Source organism: Cupressus sempervirens, chromosome 1 (genome assembly GCF_028749045.1).
Source record: "Cupressus sempervirens isolate cs-2001-9-10 chromosome 1, ASM2874904v1, whole genome shotgun sequence".
NCBI lineage: Eukaryota > Viridiplantae > Streptophyta > Pinopsida > Cupressales > Cupressaceae > Cupressus > Cupressus sempervirens.
The window spans coordinates 317250145-317268353 of record NC_143118.1 but is presented as its reverse complement, the minus strand read 5'-3'; the positions used below and the strand labels follow the sequence as shown (position 1 = coordinate 317268353).

Sequence of the window (18209 nt, the reverse complement as noted above, 5' to 3'; positions counted from 1 at the left end):
TAAAATATATATATTCGGAGTGTAATATATATTACGCCGAGATTAATCGTTCTCGAGGCGCCTATTTTTATTTAATCCCAAAGTTATTTTAATCGAAGTTGGGATTAATGAAAATAAAAATAGGCGCCTCGAGAACGATTAATCTCGGCGTAATATATATAGAGGTATATATAGCTAGTGGCAGTCGCGGCGCAATAGGAAAAATATTTACTTTTTATTTTTTATTTTGATAAGGTTACTATAAAATTGTTAATTAATTTTTAATTAGAGTTGTATGGAGTTAGTATAAAATTATGCTTCAAAATATTTTTAAAAATTTAATATAAGGAGTTTAATATAGATTAAAAATATATTTTTTATTTTTGGGATATTGTAATGTAAAATGTTATAGTCATACATAGATATATGGTTAGGGACAAAGTTACCATTATAGTTAATGTTAACCTTAGGGATAGAATTAGGGTTATGGTTAGCATTAGAGTTAGGGTTGGAGTTAGGGTTAGGGTTTGAGCTATGGTTAAGGTTAGGGATAGAGTTATGGTTATGGTTATTGCTAGAGTTATGGTTATGGTTTAGATTAGAGTTATGTTTATGCTTAAGGTTAGGGTTAATGTTATGGTCATGGTTAAGGTTAGGGTTAGAGTTATGGTTATGATTAGGGTTAGTGTTAGGGTTATAGTAAGGCTAACGTTAGGGTTAGGGTTAAGGTTTGAGTCAAGGTTAAGGTTAGAGTTTAAAGGGTTAGGGTTTGAGTTAGGATCAAAATTAAGGTTAGGGTTAAGGTTAGAGTCCAATTATGGTAGAGTCAAATCCAAAGTTAGAGTTATGCTCATGGTTAAGGCTAGGGTCAGACTTATGCTTATAGTTAGGGTTAGGGATAGGGTTAGAATCCAATTATGGTAGAGTTAGAATTAGGGTTAGAGTTAGGGGTAGAGTTATGCTTATGGTTAATGTTAGGTTTAGAGTAATGCTCATGGTTAAGGTTAGGTTTAGAGTCATCATTATGGTTATGGTTAGGGTTATAGTGGGGATAGGGTTAGGGATAGGGTTTGAGTCAAATATATCTTTTAATTTAATATAAGGAATTTAATTTAGATAAAAAAAAAAAAAAAATTTGGGATATTGTAATGTAAAATGTTATAGTCATACGTAGATATATGGTTAGGGACAAAGTTAACATTACAGTTAATGTTAACCTCAGGGATAGAATTAGGGTTAGGGTTAGCATTAGGGTTAGGGTTGGAGTTAGGGTTAGGGTTTGAGCTATGGTTAAGGTCAAGGATAGAATTATGGTTATGGTTATCATTAGAGTTATGGTTAAGGTTTAGATTAGAGTTATGTTTATGGTTAAGGTTAGGGTTAGAGTTATGGCCATGGTTAAGGTTAGGGTTAGAGTTATGGTTATGGTTATGATTAGGGTTAGGGTTATAGTAAGGCCAGGGTTAGGGTTAGGGTTAAGGTTTGAATCAAGGTTAAGGTTAGAGTTAGGGTTAGGGTTTGAGTTAGGATCAAAATTAAGGTTAGGGTTAGGGTTAGTGTCCAATTATGGTAGAGTCAGATCTAGAGTTAGAGTTATGCTCATGGTTAAGGCTAGGGTTATGCTCATGGTTAAGGCTAGAGTTAGAGGAAGGGTTATATTTAGAAGTTTTCTTATGGTCACAGTTATATTTAGGAGGGGAGTAAGGGTTGGGATTTTAGATTATATTTATTATTATATAAGGTGCCCTATATAATAATATGTATATTCCCACGCTCATGGATAAGGTTAGGGAAAGAAGTAGGACCATGGTTATTAGTGTTACATTTAGAATTTCATTTAGGAGGGCATTGTGTGCTATTTTTTCCCCCTATTCAACCCATCACTGATGTCTGATATGAGAGACCTTAAATGGGATAGGTTCTTTGCAAAGGGTTAACATCACTAAATTTGGCAGCTAACATTTTGTGTTGGCTCGATTTCTTCATTGACCACGCTGGATCATTTTTTCTTGGTTGGGTTGATTCATGCTGCGAGATTTGATAACTCTTATTTCTTCGCGAGCTATCTTCCCATCTTCCCAAAAGTGCAAGATGTTGCCATGCATTCCCATTCTAACTTTTCTTTATACGCTAATGTCTTCGAAACACTCTAAAGCCTAGAATTGCACAAGATGCTACCATGCATCTCCATTCTGATGCATCGTCATGCTACATTGTTTCTTCAATTCTCTGAAGCCCAAAATTGCATCATGCTACCACGCATTGCCTTTCCAACATTTCCTCACTCCACAATTCTTTCATGAGTCTTTGAGACCCAAAATTGTGCCACATGGAGGGGGTTCACACCTTTTGTGCTATCTTCTTCGTTTGTTGGGAGGAATTTCTTCACTACATCTTAATCATCCATTGGAAATAAAGCCAATCTTGATCGACGAATGTGACTTAATCCTTCATTGGGAGGAGTTTCCTTGTTGCATCTCAGTCATCCTTTTTGAGGGGAGAATCTACATCGACGGTTGTGATTTAATCCTTCATTGGTGAGGATTCACGATGCATCTATGCCGTCTATTTCGAGAGGAAGACCTTCATCGATGACCATCATTCATTTTTGGGGAAACCAAATTCCCCCTTGGGATCAACCTTGCATTTTTTGTGGAAGGTTAAGACATCATGTTATCTCTTTTCATAGTTTTTTGCTAGCAACATGAATGTCTTTCCTCTTCTTTCCATGAGTCTCCATTCTAGCGCCTCCTTACGCTGCATTGTTTCTGCAATGCTCTAAAGCCCAAAATTGCGTCATGCTACTACATGTCACCTTTCTGACATTTCCTCACTCTGTAGTGCTTTCGCGAGGCTCCAAGACCCAAAATTGTGCCATGTAGTGGGGGTCCCCACCTTTTGTGCTATGGTTACAATTTAGATTTTAGGGTTATGGTTAGAATCAAGGTCAATTCTAGAGTTTATAGAATATTTAGAGTTAAGATTAGGGATTAAATATACATGAGGGTTAGCATTGGATTGTATGATAATTAAAGTTAGGATTATAGTTAGATATATCATTTAGATTAGGTTTTAGTCAGGGTTTAATTAGACTTAAGATTAAGGTGAGGATCAAGGTGAAGTCTATATTAGGGTTCATATCATGGTAGGATTGAAACTAATGTTAGGGTTAACATTGAAATTATGATTAGGGGTAAGGTGAAGATTTATATTTGTTCATGATTGTGGTTTGTGCTAGGATTAGGGTCTAAGCTATTATTAATTTTATGATTGTACCTTTAGGGTTAGGGTTTTGTTTAAGTTTATGATTATGGTTACAACTATGGTTTATGGTTCAAGTTTAAAGTTGGGAATGTGATTAGGATCAGGGATTAGTAAATTTTTTAAGAGTTCGGTTATAGGTTTACACCATGGTTAGGACCTTGGGACTGGATTTAGAGTTTAATATCATGGTTATCCATATAGGTAGGTTTAGGATTTTGATCAATATTTTGGAGTTTTTTTTTACATTATGGTTAAGGGTTAGATTTTAGGGTTAGGACTATAACCAATATTAGTGTGTAGGTTTTTGGTTTAGATTATGGTTTGGACTAAGATTTTCGTTATGATTAGAGTTTAGAATATCAATAGGGATATGTTTTAGTGCTATAATTATAGTTTAATGTTGGATTATAGTTATATTGTACATCATTGTTGGGGCTAGGGCTAAGGTAGGGGTTGTTGTTAGGGTTAACTAAGGATGACAATTAGGATGGTTTATCTTTTCAAGTAGAAAAAATTGATTCAAAAACAAAGAAATTATACTTCGAAAATATTTTTCTATGTCATAATAGATTCATTTATTTTAATTATTGTATTAGTTAATTAGTTGTTTGATGTTTCAAAGTAAACATGGCTTATTTTATTTAAATTTAAATAATATTATTGTTTTGAATTGAATTTAGCTTAATTGTTAATGATCATATTTATATTTCTAATATTAACTCCAATTTGATCAAAGACCAAATATATTTTTGGTATTTTTGTAAACAAACTTGCTTAACACTTCCCTATTTCAAAGTTAATAAAATATCATTTCTATTGTCTTAGATTTGAGAGTAAGTATATTAAATAAGTAATAATAAATGAACATTATGATTAATATATTTCTAAAATAAAAATATATTACTTAAAAACTTGTTTACTTTAAATGAATAAAGTACTCATTTACTTGTAAATTTTAAAAATAGAAATTAATCTACATATATAAAAAATATTTATTCTTTTTCCTATTTGCATACAAATTAATTAAAATCTAAACTTTAATCTACATAAATATTTTTAAAATATATATCCATCAATAAATAGTTTAGAATAAAGTCAAATCTAAAAATTAGACACATATAGAATCTTTTTAATTTCTATATACATGTTTTTCTAATTTATTTCTACAAACATGCAATTGATATTTCTATTATCCATTTTTTTCCATTTAAAAAAAATCTAGATGTAAATAGAATTTTTTTAGATGCATGCAATCTTTCTAATTTTTTCTACATACATATATTAACATTTCTATTTTATATTTTGTTTTTACATTATGGTTATTTCAATCAAAATATGTAGATGTAAATAGAATTCTTTTCAAAAAGATTTATTTAAATTTAAATAATATTATTGTTTTGAACTGAATTTAGCTTAATTGTTAATGATCATATTTATATTTCTAATATTAACTCCAATTTGATCAAAGACCAAATATATTTTTGGTATTTTTGTAAACGAACTTGCTTAACACTTTCCTATTTCAAAGTTAATAAAATATCATTTCTATTGTCTTAGATTTGAGAGTAAGTATATTAAATAAGTAATAATAAATGAACATTATGATTAATATATTTCTAAAATAAAAATATATTACTTAAAAACTTGTTTACTTTAAATGAATAAAGTACTCATTTACTTGTAAATTTTAAAAATAGAAATTAATCTACATATATATAAAATATTTATTCTTTTTCCTATTTGCATACAAATTAATTAAAATCTAAACTTTAAACTACATAAATATTTTTAAAATATATTTCCATCAATAATTAGTTTAGAATAAAGTAAAATCTAAAAATTAGACACATATAGAATCTTTTTAATTTCTAGATACATGTTTTTCTAATTTATTTCTACAAACATGCAACTGATATTTCTATTATCCATTTTTTTCCATTCTAAAAAAATCTAGATGTAAATAGAATTTTTTTAGATGCATGCAATCTTTCTAATTTTTTCTACATACATATATTAATATTTCTATTTTATATTTTGTTTTTACATTATGGTTATTTCAATCAAAATATCTAGATGTAAATAGAATTCTTTTCAAAAAATCTAGATGTATATAGAATTCTTTTAATTTTTTACATACATAAAATCTTTCTAATTTTTTCTACATACATAAAAGAATAATTTCTATTTTCTATTTTTTATTTTCTATTTAAAAAAAAAAGCTATCATAAAGATTGATAAAAAAATTGATTGCATATGCATTCTTTATTTTGTGCACTAAATGCACAAAATAAACTATATAGATTAAAACTTCCCGTGTTGGGCATGAGAATATACAATAGAAATATCAGTTAGCAAGAATAGTCGGCCATAAGCAATCAAATCTACCTTGCCACTGGAAATAGCTTCGTTACCATCATCCCGATCATAACCCCCTGTAGCCAAAAATGTTCCCTTGAATGCTGTTCTTATGGGAATCAGGCTCTTTTTAGATGTAAATAGAATTTTTTTAGATGCATGCAATCTTTCTAATTTTTTCTACATACATATATTAATATTTCTATTTTATATTTTGGTTTTACATTATGGTTATTTCAATCAAAATATCTAGATGTAAATAGAATTCTTTTCAAAAAATCTAGATGTATATAGAATTCTTTTAATTTTTTACATACATAAAATATTTCTAATTTTTTTCTACATACATAAAAGAATAATTTCTATTTTCTATTTTTTATTTTCTATTTTAAAAAAAAAGCTATCATAAAGATTGATAAAAAAATTGATTGCATATGCATTCTTTATTTTGTGCACTAAACGCACAAAATAAACTATATAGATTAAAACTTCCCGTGCTGGGCATGAGAATATACAATAGAAATATCAGTTAGCAAGAATAGTCGGCCATAAGCAATCAAATCTGCCTTGCCACTGGAAATAGCTTCGATACCATCATCCCGATCATAACCCCCTGTAGCCAAAAATGTTCCCTTGAATGCTGTTCTTATGGGAATCAGGCTCTTTTCACTCGCTATTGTCGTCTGCGAATTATCAATCTTGGGCTCAAAGAAATGAGCGTACAATATCTTATATTTATTCAGAGCCTCTGCCATGTGAAGTCCCAGTGCCTCTGGATTTGAGTCATACGCTTCTGCATGATCCGAAAATGGAGAAAGCCGAATTCCCACATGCTCTGCTCCGATTTCCTCCACCACTGCTTCCACAACTTCAAGTGCAAATCTGCAACGATTCTTCAATGTTTCGCCATAGCCATCTGTTCGATCATTCACGCTATCCTTCATGAACTGGTCCACAAGGTACCCATGCGCCCCATGGATCTCAACACCATCAAACCCTGTTCGTAAAAGGACTAATTATGTCAACAAAAGGAACATTCTCTTCTTCAAACCAAGATAGATCAGAATAAAAAAACATACCTGCATCTATTGCATTCCTGGCAGCATTTCGAAAATCAACAACTATATTGGGAATTTCCTCTGTTTTCAGAGGCCGGGGAGGAAAGAAATATGCCACATCCTTTCAGTTCGGAAGAGGGATCTTTCCAGAGATTGGTTTGCTTGTGGAGGAAACTGGAGATTGGCCATTAGGCTGATAATCTGCATTCCAATGCACCCATTAAATACACAATACATTGTTTGTTGTGGAGGAGAGCCAACCAAATTGAAATTAATTAAAATTGAAATCTAAATCAAAGTAGAATATTATAACTAATTTTGAATTTCAATTTACATCTACATCTAAATCTAAATGAAAATGTAAATAAAAAATAGAAATCTCACCTGCAAAAATGTTACTCCAAAACTTCAATTTACTCCTATTCAAAAAATCCAATCTAATCCTCCAATAACCTCCACCTCTTCCTTCCTGCAAAAACATAAAATGAAAATGAAATGAGGAGCCTTGGTTTTATAACTTCTGAGAGGCTCCTCATATCCCCCAACAGACGTCTCTTCACATTCCACGAATTTGTTTCAAATTCCCCCACTCCCCGCAAAAAAAAAGCATGAATGTGCATGCAAAATTATATTTAACAAAAAAAAAAATCATATTGAAATTATTTCGCCCCTATTTTTTCGGGCCCTATTTTTTCGGGTCCTACTTTTTCGGGCCCTACTTTTTTGGGCCTATTATTTCGGCCTCCATTTGGCTTCCTATTATTTCGACCAGCTATTATTTCGGAAATTCTTTTTTAATTACGCCGAGAGGCGTTCTATACAATGGCAGCACAAATGCCCAGCACGAGAATATGCCAAGATTCCTGTCAATAAAAAAGAATTGGGAGCAGTTACAAACTTCCAAATTAAATATTAAAAAAGAATTTCCGAAATAATAGCTGGCCGAAATAATAGGAAGCCAAATGGAGGCCGAAATAATAGGCCATTGTATAGAACGCCTCTCGGCGTAATTACATAAAGTAAAATCATATTTTGATGGCAAAACATGATTTAGTAAAAATATAAACTTATTCTTCAAGAGTAAGTCCTTCATTGGTGTGCATTTTTTTATTTGTGTCTAGAATTCTTTTAAAGATTTTTTAAGTAAAAACATGGTTGTGTTTAGAATTATTTTACTCTTAAATAATTATCTTAAAATAAACAATTGCACATCAAAAATTATCATGTGTGGGATAAGGCATTTGATGTGAAAATAAGTTTATTTTAAGATAATTTTTGATAAAATTATCTTAGCATGAATTCTTCATATGTAGCTTAAAGTTCAAATAATTTTACAATTAATAAAATATTATTATTATTATTTTGAATATGCTATTCTACATAAGTATACAATCTTTCATTTATTAAAATATTCTACATTAGAAAAAAAAATTTAAAATTATTTGAACTTTAGGCTACATATTGGCAAATGTACAACACTAGATGCTTCTTATTATATGAACTTACTCTTCAAAATATGAACTTACTCTTCAAGAGTAAAAGAATTCTAGACACAAATAAAAAAATGCACACCAATGAAGAACTTAATATTATCATGTTTTTTACTTAAAAGAATCTTAAAAAGAATTCTAGACACAACTCAAAAAATGCACACCAATGAAGAACTTACTCTTGAAGAATAAGTTCATATTTTTTACTAAATCATGTTTCACCATCAAAATATGATTTTACTTTATGCAATTTTACTTCATTTATAACATTCCGAATGGAATCTTACAAATTTTATTTATTAAAATTTTTAAATATTCTACATTAGAAAAAAGCTATAAAAAAAAATTGAACTTTAGGCTACATATTGGCAAATGTACAACACTAAATAATGTTATACTATTTGTTTCTTAAAAACATGGTTGTGTCTAGAATTCTTTTATTCTTTAAGCGTAAGTTCATATTTTGATGATGAAATATGATTTAGTAAAAAAATCATAAGTATAGAGTCTTTATTGAATTATAAAAATTAGATGGTTATACTATTGAGTTCTTCATTCATGTGCATTTTTTTATTTGTATTTAGAATTCTTTTAAGTAAAAGCATGATTAGTGTGCATTTTTAACTACATGTTAAAAAAATTCAACAATGTACTTATTTCATAGTAAAATGTTATCCAAAAAAAATTAGAATATGACTCTGAATGTTGATTAGAATGCTATATTCAAAATAATAATAACAATATTTTATTAATTGTGCCACTATTGAAATAAAGACACAAAATAAAATTTAATAATAAAGTCTATTATTATAATAAAAATAAACTACAATATCTTTACAAAAATATTTAAATTCATTTCAATTATGAAATTAATCTTTTTTTTACTTTTAAAATTTTATTCTAAAAACATTTCTTCATATTCAAAATTCAAAATATAAAATATGATTAATTTATTAAAAATAATGAAATGGTTTCATAGTAAACTTTATAGTTAGAAATATATTGCTCATTCAAGATGAAAAAATATTTATAAGTATATATGACTTGAATAAAACAATACATATAAGTATTAGAATATGATTAAAAGCAAAAATTCATTTTCTGACATGTCTGTCCGACATGTCTGTCCCATCACTTGGCAGAGATGTTTGGGCAGCCTCAGAAGTTGGGGCAGCCGAACGGTGCAAATAAGTTGCACCGTAGTCGGTGCCCCTCTGTCCTCCTGTTTCATCTGACATTGTGTGTTGTTTCCAAAATTAGTATTCTTTATTGTTTTATATATATTCTTTATTGTATAAATTTAAAGTTTTGACTTACGTCTAACATGGCGAATGTGTTAGGTGTTAGTAGGGGTATTTTCAAATCCCTTATCATCATCTCCATTCTATTTTTCACTAAGATTAATCTCATTTGGGTCCATATCTTTCTTCTTATGTTTCTGCAGGAATTGATATATTTACACTTATTGTAAAAGGTGTGTCTTCTCTAAAACAGACCGTTTGAAAAAGAAAACAAGAACATTATTAGTTTAGAATCTAACCTACTAATCTACATTATTGTTGGGATGTGGTAAGAAAATAGTCATTTGTGAACAAATTGATATAGCAGTTTTATTTTTATTTTTATGATTAAATTATAAATTGTATGTTTTATTATGATTAAAATATCAAAATATTGTAGTCTTATAATAATTAAATGTTAGACTATTATGATTATTTTACTTTTAGTAAAATTAAATCTAAAAATATAAAGTATATTGATTACATGTAAATTTTTAAATTGATTTTTTCACTTAACAATATTTTGGATTTAAGCAAAGTATATGCCAAAAATATAATAGTTAGCATTTTTAAGCATTTCTAATTTTGTAATGCTAGAAATTTAATGGGAGATAAAAATTACTTTTTAGATTATAATTTAAAAAAATTTAAATATTAGTAAAAAAAAATATTTTATATTTTATATTTTACTATTTTAATATAAAATATTTAAAATTATTTTTAAATATTAGTAATTAAAATATAAAATATAAAATATAATTAAGATACTAAAATATAAAATATAACATACTATAAGTTTGCATTTACGTCAGTCTCGAACTTAAAATAAAATAATGAATTAGAAAATAAATTAGACTTAGGATAATCAAATCTTTAGAATTGTTGATTTGTGTAAAAGATAATAACATTCTTATCTTAAAATTGAGATAATTAATCTAACATTTCCGTCAGTCTCGAACTTAAAATAAAATAATGAATTAGAAAATAAATTAGACTTAGGATAATCAAATCTTTAGAATTGTTGATTTGTGTAAAAGATAAGAACATTCTTATCTTAAAATTGAGATAATTAATCTAATTTCTAAATGATTAACCTATAATTTTTCATAACATAAATAAGAACATAATTATAACCCCAACCATAATACTAATCATAAACCCTAAATGTTAATCTTAAGTGATACCATAATTTCATAATTTTAACCCTAACCTTAACCACAATTCTATTCATAACCATGACCATCAACCCAACCTTAACACTAAATCATAATCATGACCATGATATAAATTGTAATCTTAAAATTTAACCCTAATCAATTTAACTTATTCAATGTTGTCACGCACGTTGTGGGTGCTACTAGCTAATAGATACTCTATATGTTAAATACATCGAGATGCATCAAGGTGTTGAATTTTTTCATCATTCACTTTTAATATGCATTAAAAAAATTCAATGCCATAATCCATCTCGGTGTATTTAAAAAATCTACTACAATCAAGATTTTACTTTAAAAATCACTAAAAATGAAAATGAAAAAGAAAAGTTCATAAACTTAAATTGATTTGGATGCAACCAAAATATTGTTTAAATATGTTAAAAAATATAAAGATCATATTAACATATAAAAGTTAGTATTAAAGTTGGTAAGAATATAATAAGTGCTTCATTAACTTCTAATAAATTAGGGTTGTTCAGTAGATCTTAAGTAAATTTTAATCCTATTTTTTTTTATCTTACATAAAAAAGGGTCACTTGATAAATTGAATCCTAAATATAACCCTAAAATTGAGCCTACCTATAACCTTTGCATTAAAACCCTATTTTAAAACCTATTTGAAGCTTAATTTACATAAAATTAAAACAAGTTGGCCTAAATCCTAAATTATAATATTAAGTTTTAGATAGGTGCATATATAAACACATGCATGATAACCAGACCCTAATTTGAATACAAACAAAATCCCCATTTGAATCATAACCAAAGCATAGTTAGAACAATACCCTTAGTCCTAATCTTCATCATAATTCTTACACTAACCATAATTATAACTCTCGTCCTAACTCTAACCCTATTTCAAAAACTAACATGAAACCCTTTACCTAACCATAATCCTACAATTGATAAATCTTAATCCTAACCATATTTATAAACTCAAATCCCTAATATTAATCCTAATCATAACTGCAATTATAATACTAACCATTCATTGTAGACACACACACACACACACACACACACACACACACACACACACACACACACACACACAAACCTTAACCCTGACCATAAGAATGGATCCTAAAGATAAACCTTGATCTTAAAATTTAATTTCTAAACCCTTATTATAAATGATAAACCCTAAATCATAATCTTGAACCAAATCATAAACTTATATGCTAAACCCTTATCCTAAATTCTTAACCATGGACCTTAATATTAACCCCTAAATAATGCTAAATTATACTCGTATAAACCCTAACAATGTCATAACCCTAAATCTTACCCTAAAATTGAGCCTAATTATAACCCTTATACTAAATCCCTATTTCAAAACCTAATTGAGGCCTAACTTACATAAAACTAAAACAAGTTAACCCTAATCTTAAGTTATAATATTACATTTGAGATACATATATACATAAACACATGTACATACATGAAGCATGACCCTTGTTTAAAATGATATGTAACCCAACTTGAAACCTAAACCTCAACATTATCCTAAGAGTGATATAAATAATTTATTACCCTAATTGAACTCTATTAATACCCCCCAAAGTATAATAAAATTCTAACAATAAATTAACTCTAACCATAACAAAACTCTCAACTTTAAAAGTTATCTTCAACCCTAACTATAAATCAAAGATTTTCCCTCTAATTTGCACCTTATCCTAAGCTAACCTTAACTCTAACCTTAATTTTCCTTAACTCATAACATTAATTAAACTAATATATCCCTATTTTAACCCTAACTATAATTTAATCTAAACTTTAACCATAACCTTTAACCCAACCCTAACATTCATGATAACCATACCCTAATTTGAATCCTAACAAAAGCCCAATTTGAATCATAGCCAAAGCATAGTTACAAAATACCCTTACTCCTAACCCTCATCATAATTCTTATATTAACCATAATTATAACCTTCATCCCAATAATACCACTAACCCTAACCCTTATGATAACCCTATCCCTATATCTAACCATGATGTACACCCTAACTCTAAACTTATTTCAAAAACTAACCCTAAAACCATTTACCTAACTATAATCCTAAAATTGATAAATTTGAATCCTAACTATATTTATAAATTTTAATCCCTAATAGTAACCCTAACCCTAACTGCAACCATAATACTAAGAAACCATTATAAATGCATATGCAAACCTTAACCCTAACCATAACCATGGATGCTAAAGATAAAACTTGATCTTAAAATTTATTTCTAAGCCCTGATTATAAATTTTAAACCCTAAACCCTAATATTGACCTAAATCATAAACCTATATGATAAACCTTCATCCTAAATTCTTAACCATTGACCTAACTATTAACCCATAAATTATACTAAATTATAATCCTAAATACAACATTGACCCTAACAATTCCATAAACTTAAAACCTTTATCCTAATTCTAACACTAGTACTAAAAATAATGTAAACCCTAACCCTAATGAAAATCCTTTAATTCTAAGCCCTAATCTTAGACTAATTGAAACCTAAATCTTAACCATAATACTAACCATGATGTAAATCCTAACCTTGAAGATAATCCTAATCCTAAGCTATAATCTCAAACCTAATCAAGATTTCAATCCTAACCATAATACAAACAATGATTTAAATAGACACTCTAGCCATAGTCCCAAGCCTAACTCTAGGCCTAAATGTTAAACTTTAACCCTAACACCAACTCTAGATATAGTGATAATATTAACCATTCTATTAACATAATCTTTTATCCTAACCCTAGCAGCTAATATTGATCATGACATAAATTATAGTCGTAATGATAATATAAGTCCAGTGACCCTAACACTATCCCTAATTTAAATATTAACACTAAGCACATTTCTACTCGAAAACACATTAACACTAAAGCTTATCCCTAATTATTATAATAATAAATATATAGTAATAGTAATCCTAATACTAAACCTAACAATGATATAAATTGTAAAGTTATATTTTAAACATAATAAATTAATTATTCAATGTGTTATGCACGTAGCAGCTGCTACTAGCTAATATATACTCTATATGTAAAATACACCGAGATGCATTGAGGCGTTGAATTTTTTCATTATTCACTTTTAATATGTATTAAAAAAAATTCAACACCTCAATGCATCTCGGCGTATTTTACATATAGAGTATATATTAGCTAGTAGATGATTATTATTAGTAAATATTAAATTATTATGATTATTTATAATTCTATTTATTAACTTTTTTTAAAATATATGTTTAATTTAAATAAATTTTTAATAATAGTTATTCATATACCTTATTAATAATATGTATCTAATTTAAATAATTTTCGTATCAGTTGTTGGACCCTAATTGCCTTTAAGGTGGTTTGGAAAATGTTGCATTAGAATTCTATGTTTATTAATATAGTATAATGTATGAATATATATAACATTATAGATATTTTGATCTATTTTAAGAAAGCCAATGTGTTTTTGGTTCAAACAAATCATGTTGTATTTCTAACATGTGTGAGAGATTATAGTTATAAAAATATAATCAAAGTGATCCACAATTATCTATTAATCATCTAAATTAGTTATTTGTTCTTATTTATGTTATGAAAAATTATAGGTTAATCATTTAGAAATTAGATTAATTATCTCAATTTTAAGATAAGAATGTTGTTATCTTTTACACAAATCACCAATTCTAAAGATTTGATTATCCTAAGTCTAATTTATTTTCAAATTTATTATTTTATTTTAAGTTAGAGACTAACGGAAATGCAAACTTATAGTATGTTATATTTTTATATTATAGTATGTTATATTTTATATTTTAATATCCTAATTATATTTTATATTTTATATTTTATATTTTAATTACTAATACTTAAAAATATTTTAAAATATTTTATATTAAAATAGTAAAATATAAAATATAAAATATTTTTTTACTAATATTTTTTTTAAAAATTAACTATAATCTAAAAAGTAATTTTTATCTCCCATTAAATTTTTAGCATTACAAAATTAGAAATGCTTAAAAATGCTAACTATTATATTTTTGGCATATACTTTGCTTAAATCCAAAGTATTGTTAAGTGAAAAAATCAATTTTAAAATTTACATGTAATCAATATACTTTATAGTTTTAGATTTAATTTTACTAAAAGTAAAATAATCATAATAGTCTAACATTTAATTGTTATATTACTTTAATCTAAGACTACTAATATTTTGATATTTTAATCATAATAAAACATTAAATTTATAATTTAATCATCAAAAATAAAAATAAAATTGTTGTATTGATTTGTTCACAAATGACTATTTTCTTACCACATCCCAACAATAATGTAGATTAGTAAGTTAGATTCTAAACTAATAATGTTCTTGTTTTCTTTTTCAAATGGTCTATTTTAGAGAAGACACGCCTTAAAATAAGTGTAAATATATCAATTCATGCGGCATCCATTACACAACAATCATTCTTGATATCAACAATAGTTGGAGGAAATTAAAACATAAGAAGAAAGATATGGACCCAAATGAGATTAATCTCAGTGAAAAACAGAATGTAGATGATGATAAGGGATTTGAAAATACCCCTACTAACACCTAACACATTCGCCATGTTAGACGTAAGTCAAAACTTTAAACTTATACAATAAAAAATATATATATAACAATTAAGAATACTGATTTTGGAAATAGCGCACAATGTCAGATGAAACAGGAGGATGGAGGACGGAAGTGTCAGAGGAGTTGGAGACCAACGAAAATGCAAACGGCACAGTGCAAATAAGTTGCACCGTAACTGGTGCCTTTTGTCTTCCATTGCGTTGGGGTGTGGACCTTACACAAGACCAGTTTCAAGACATAGTGGAAAGAGCGCCCTCCCCCATGACGGTGTCCTCCCCTACCAAGGTTCTAACCAATGATAATGTTATCTCTAACACCCCCACCCCCTCCCGATTTTGTAGGATGTTGCTATGGCTCCGATGGATGGTAATCAGCGTGGAAAATAGAAGGACCCCTAAGAGGCTCAGAACCTGGCTAGCAATGAACTAAGGGAGAGAGTGTATGCCCTAGAGGAGAGAATGAGACTTTTGGTCAAATTTACTATCAAGGTGACACATGTTGCGGCTACTACTTTGCACCTTCTGAAAGACAACCAGGGAGGAGATTTGACCAATGAAGATTCCAAAATGTTGTTTGACTTCCTGGTTGAGGATTGAGCTAACGTCCTCCTCAAAGGGAAGAATGAGAAGAAGCCCAATTAGGGTCGTTTCCTCCTTGTGTTTTCTATGCTTTTAGTTTGTTGGTTTAAGAACTCTGTTAGTTTTAAGGCAGTTGTGCCTTTGTTTAAAAACTTTTTTAGTTTTAAGGCAGTTCTGCCTTTGTTTTAAAAAAATTAGTTTTATAGGCAATAGTAATTTGATGCCTACTAAAACTCTTACTTTGATCTTTCAAGTGATTTTTTTGGGTTTATGAGCTTCAAGGGATTTTTTTGACTATTGGTCTTCTACTAGTAATAGTCTGTTTTTTCTATTGTAAGGGCCAGCGCCCTTGTTTGGCTACTTTATAATTCAAAAACAATTTGAGTAAGAATACATCTAAATTACAAGTTTCCTTTGCTAAAATAATCATATGGAGGGATCAAGTTCATTAAGGGCCCATTTGGTTGTCGAAATTGGAGGGGAATAGACAAATCCAACAGCTTGAATTTGGTAATTCGGTGTTTGGTTAGGCAAATGAAAATTAGAAGTAGAATTTATTAATTATAATTTTAGCCCAAATTGGGCATGGCAGAATTCCCACTAAATAGGTGGAATAGGAATAACCTCTTCCCATTCCACTATTTTGTAAACCAAATTTTATATGTGGTCAGGTCCGGCTAATTTTTGGTGGGAAAAATTAGGGTTTGTGAAAGTCATGAAAACCATTTGTCATGTGCAGAGCCCATCCATCATTTTGAGCAGATGTTTTTGTCAGGTAAGCGGCCAAGAAATCAAGCTTATAGGGTGCCGCCAAGAAATCCAACTTATCATCTGTGTGTGCCAGGTACAAGAAGCTCGCCTTTGTTTTGTTTTCGCGACCAGAAGTAGATGAATAATATTTTGTTTTTATTGTCTTTGTTGGGGTTTGAAATGGGCTTTGAACTTTTCCTAAAGAAGAAGAGAGATTGTGCTTGCAATTATGCCTTGATTCTTTGTTTCTTCCACCCACTGTAAACATGTGCTTGCAATTAGGGCATTGAAACCTTGCTTGAAGAGACTTACATTTAGTTTTGTTACTCAAATAGTGATATTTAGCCTCTCCAAAACTATAATGAGGACAAACTAATTTGCAGAGCTTGAAGAGACAATGCACTGCCTTCTTCACCTCCTTGAGTAATTCGTAGAATTCAACCTCCAAATTATCATTGAGAAGTTGGAGTAAATGGAGAGGATTAGATGACCCACTCTCTTTCCTATTCTCTTTCAGACATTATAGGAATTCCATGGTGAATGGCGCCTCTTCTCAAATGACCCATCTTCTATATTAACTGATTTATTTATAGGGCATGAAGTAGAGAACAGTTAGATTTATCTGAAAAAAAAAGCACCAAGAAAAAAATACAAGATCAACAACTTTTATTTTCTTGCTTCACAAGTAATCATTTGAATAGTGCATAGACATATCGCATACGAAGATTTGAACGAATTCAAACCTGATTGATATTTATTAGTCCCTGCCTTTTAAAAGGCAGAGACTAATGTTTTCGTATGAAATATAAATGATTAATCTTCTTTCAAAACTTTGAATAGAAAAATATATCTATAGTTGAGAGTGTTTAACATTTCCATTTTTGACGTCATTATGAATTTCTTTCTTTTTCTATTGGTGCATTCTATTTTACCAGTGGTTTAATTAATTTTCTGGGAAAGAAAAATCTAATAAAAATCAAAAGAGAGAAAAATGTGGAGGGGAAAAATGTGCGGCCTAGTTGGTGGTCACACAATTCAATATTAATTATGTTTGTATTTGTATTCATTCTTGCATTCAAACCTGCAGTTGGCTTCGCTGGATGCAGAGTTTAGGATTAAATGCTGGAAGTAGCTTTAATTCCCCTTTGCTAGTTTTCGAGGACAAGGTGGAGATTTCTTGATCTGGTAGTTGTTGTTGTTGTCTGGTTCTATCAAAATTGGTTGTTTGTATTTGTTGGGGTGGGAAGCTCGAAAACTAGTCGGTAGGGTGATTTTATGTTGATACTGGAGATAATTTGAAATTGTTTTTTCTGTCTATGCTTTTTAAGGGTCTTTGCTGTTGTATTTTCACATCTTTTGTTGAATTTGGAGTTTTTGTGTTTGGCAGAATACGAGGGGATTTCTATTTAGGGTTCATTTTCAAGTCTGAAACGTCTGTCAGTGGGTGGCCAGATCTCTGGAGAAGTTTTTTATATAGGTGACTTTTAATTCGACTTTTTAAATGCACAATTATTGTTCTGTTTTAGAATGAGTTGTCTGAAACATGGTTGTGGCTGCAATCTTAGAATAAGTTTCTCTAAAATTGTAGTCTGACTCTGTGTGAGAAT

At 29.0% G+C, this 18209-nt stretch overlaps 1 pseudogene; it reads right to left on the bottom strand.

Annotated features, from left to right (window-relative positions):
- Positions 1-6080: 6080 nt before the first annotated feature.
- Positions 6081-9384, bottom strand: LOC149577411 (putative 12-oxophytodienoate reductase 11 pseudogene; annotated as a pseudogene).
- Between the last annotated feature and the right edge of the window lie 8825 nt (positions 9385-18209).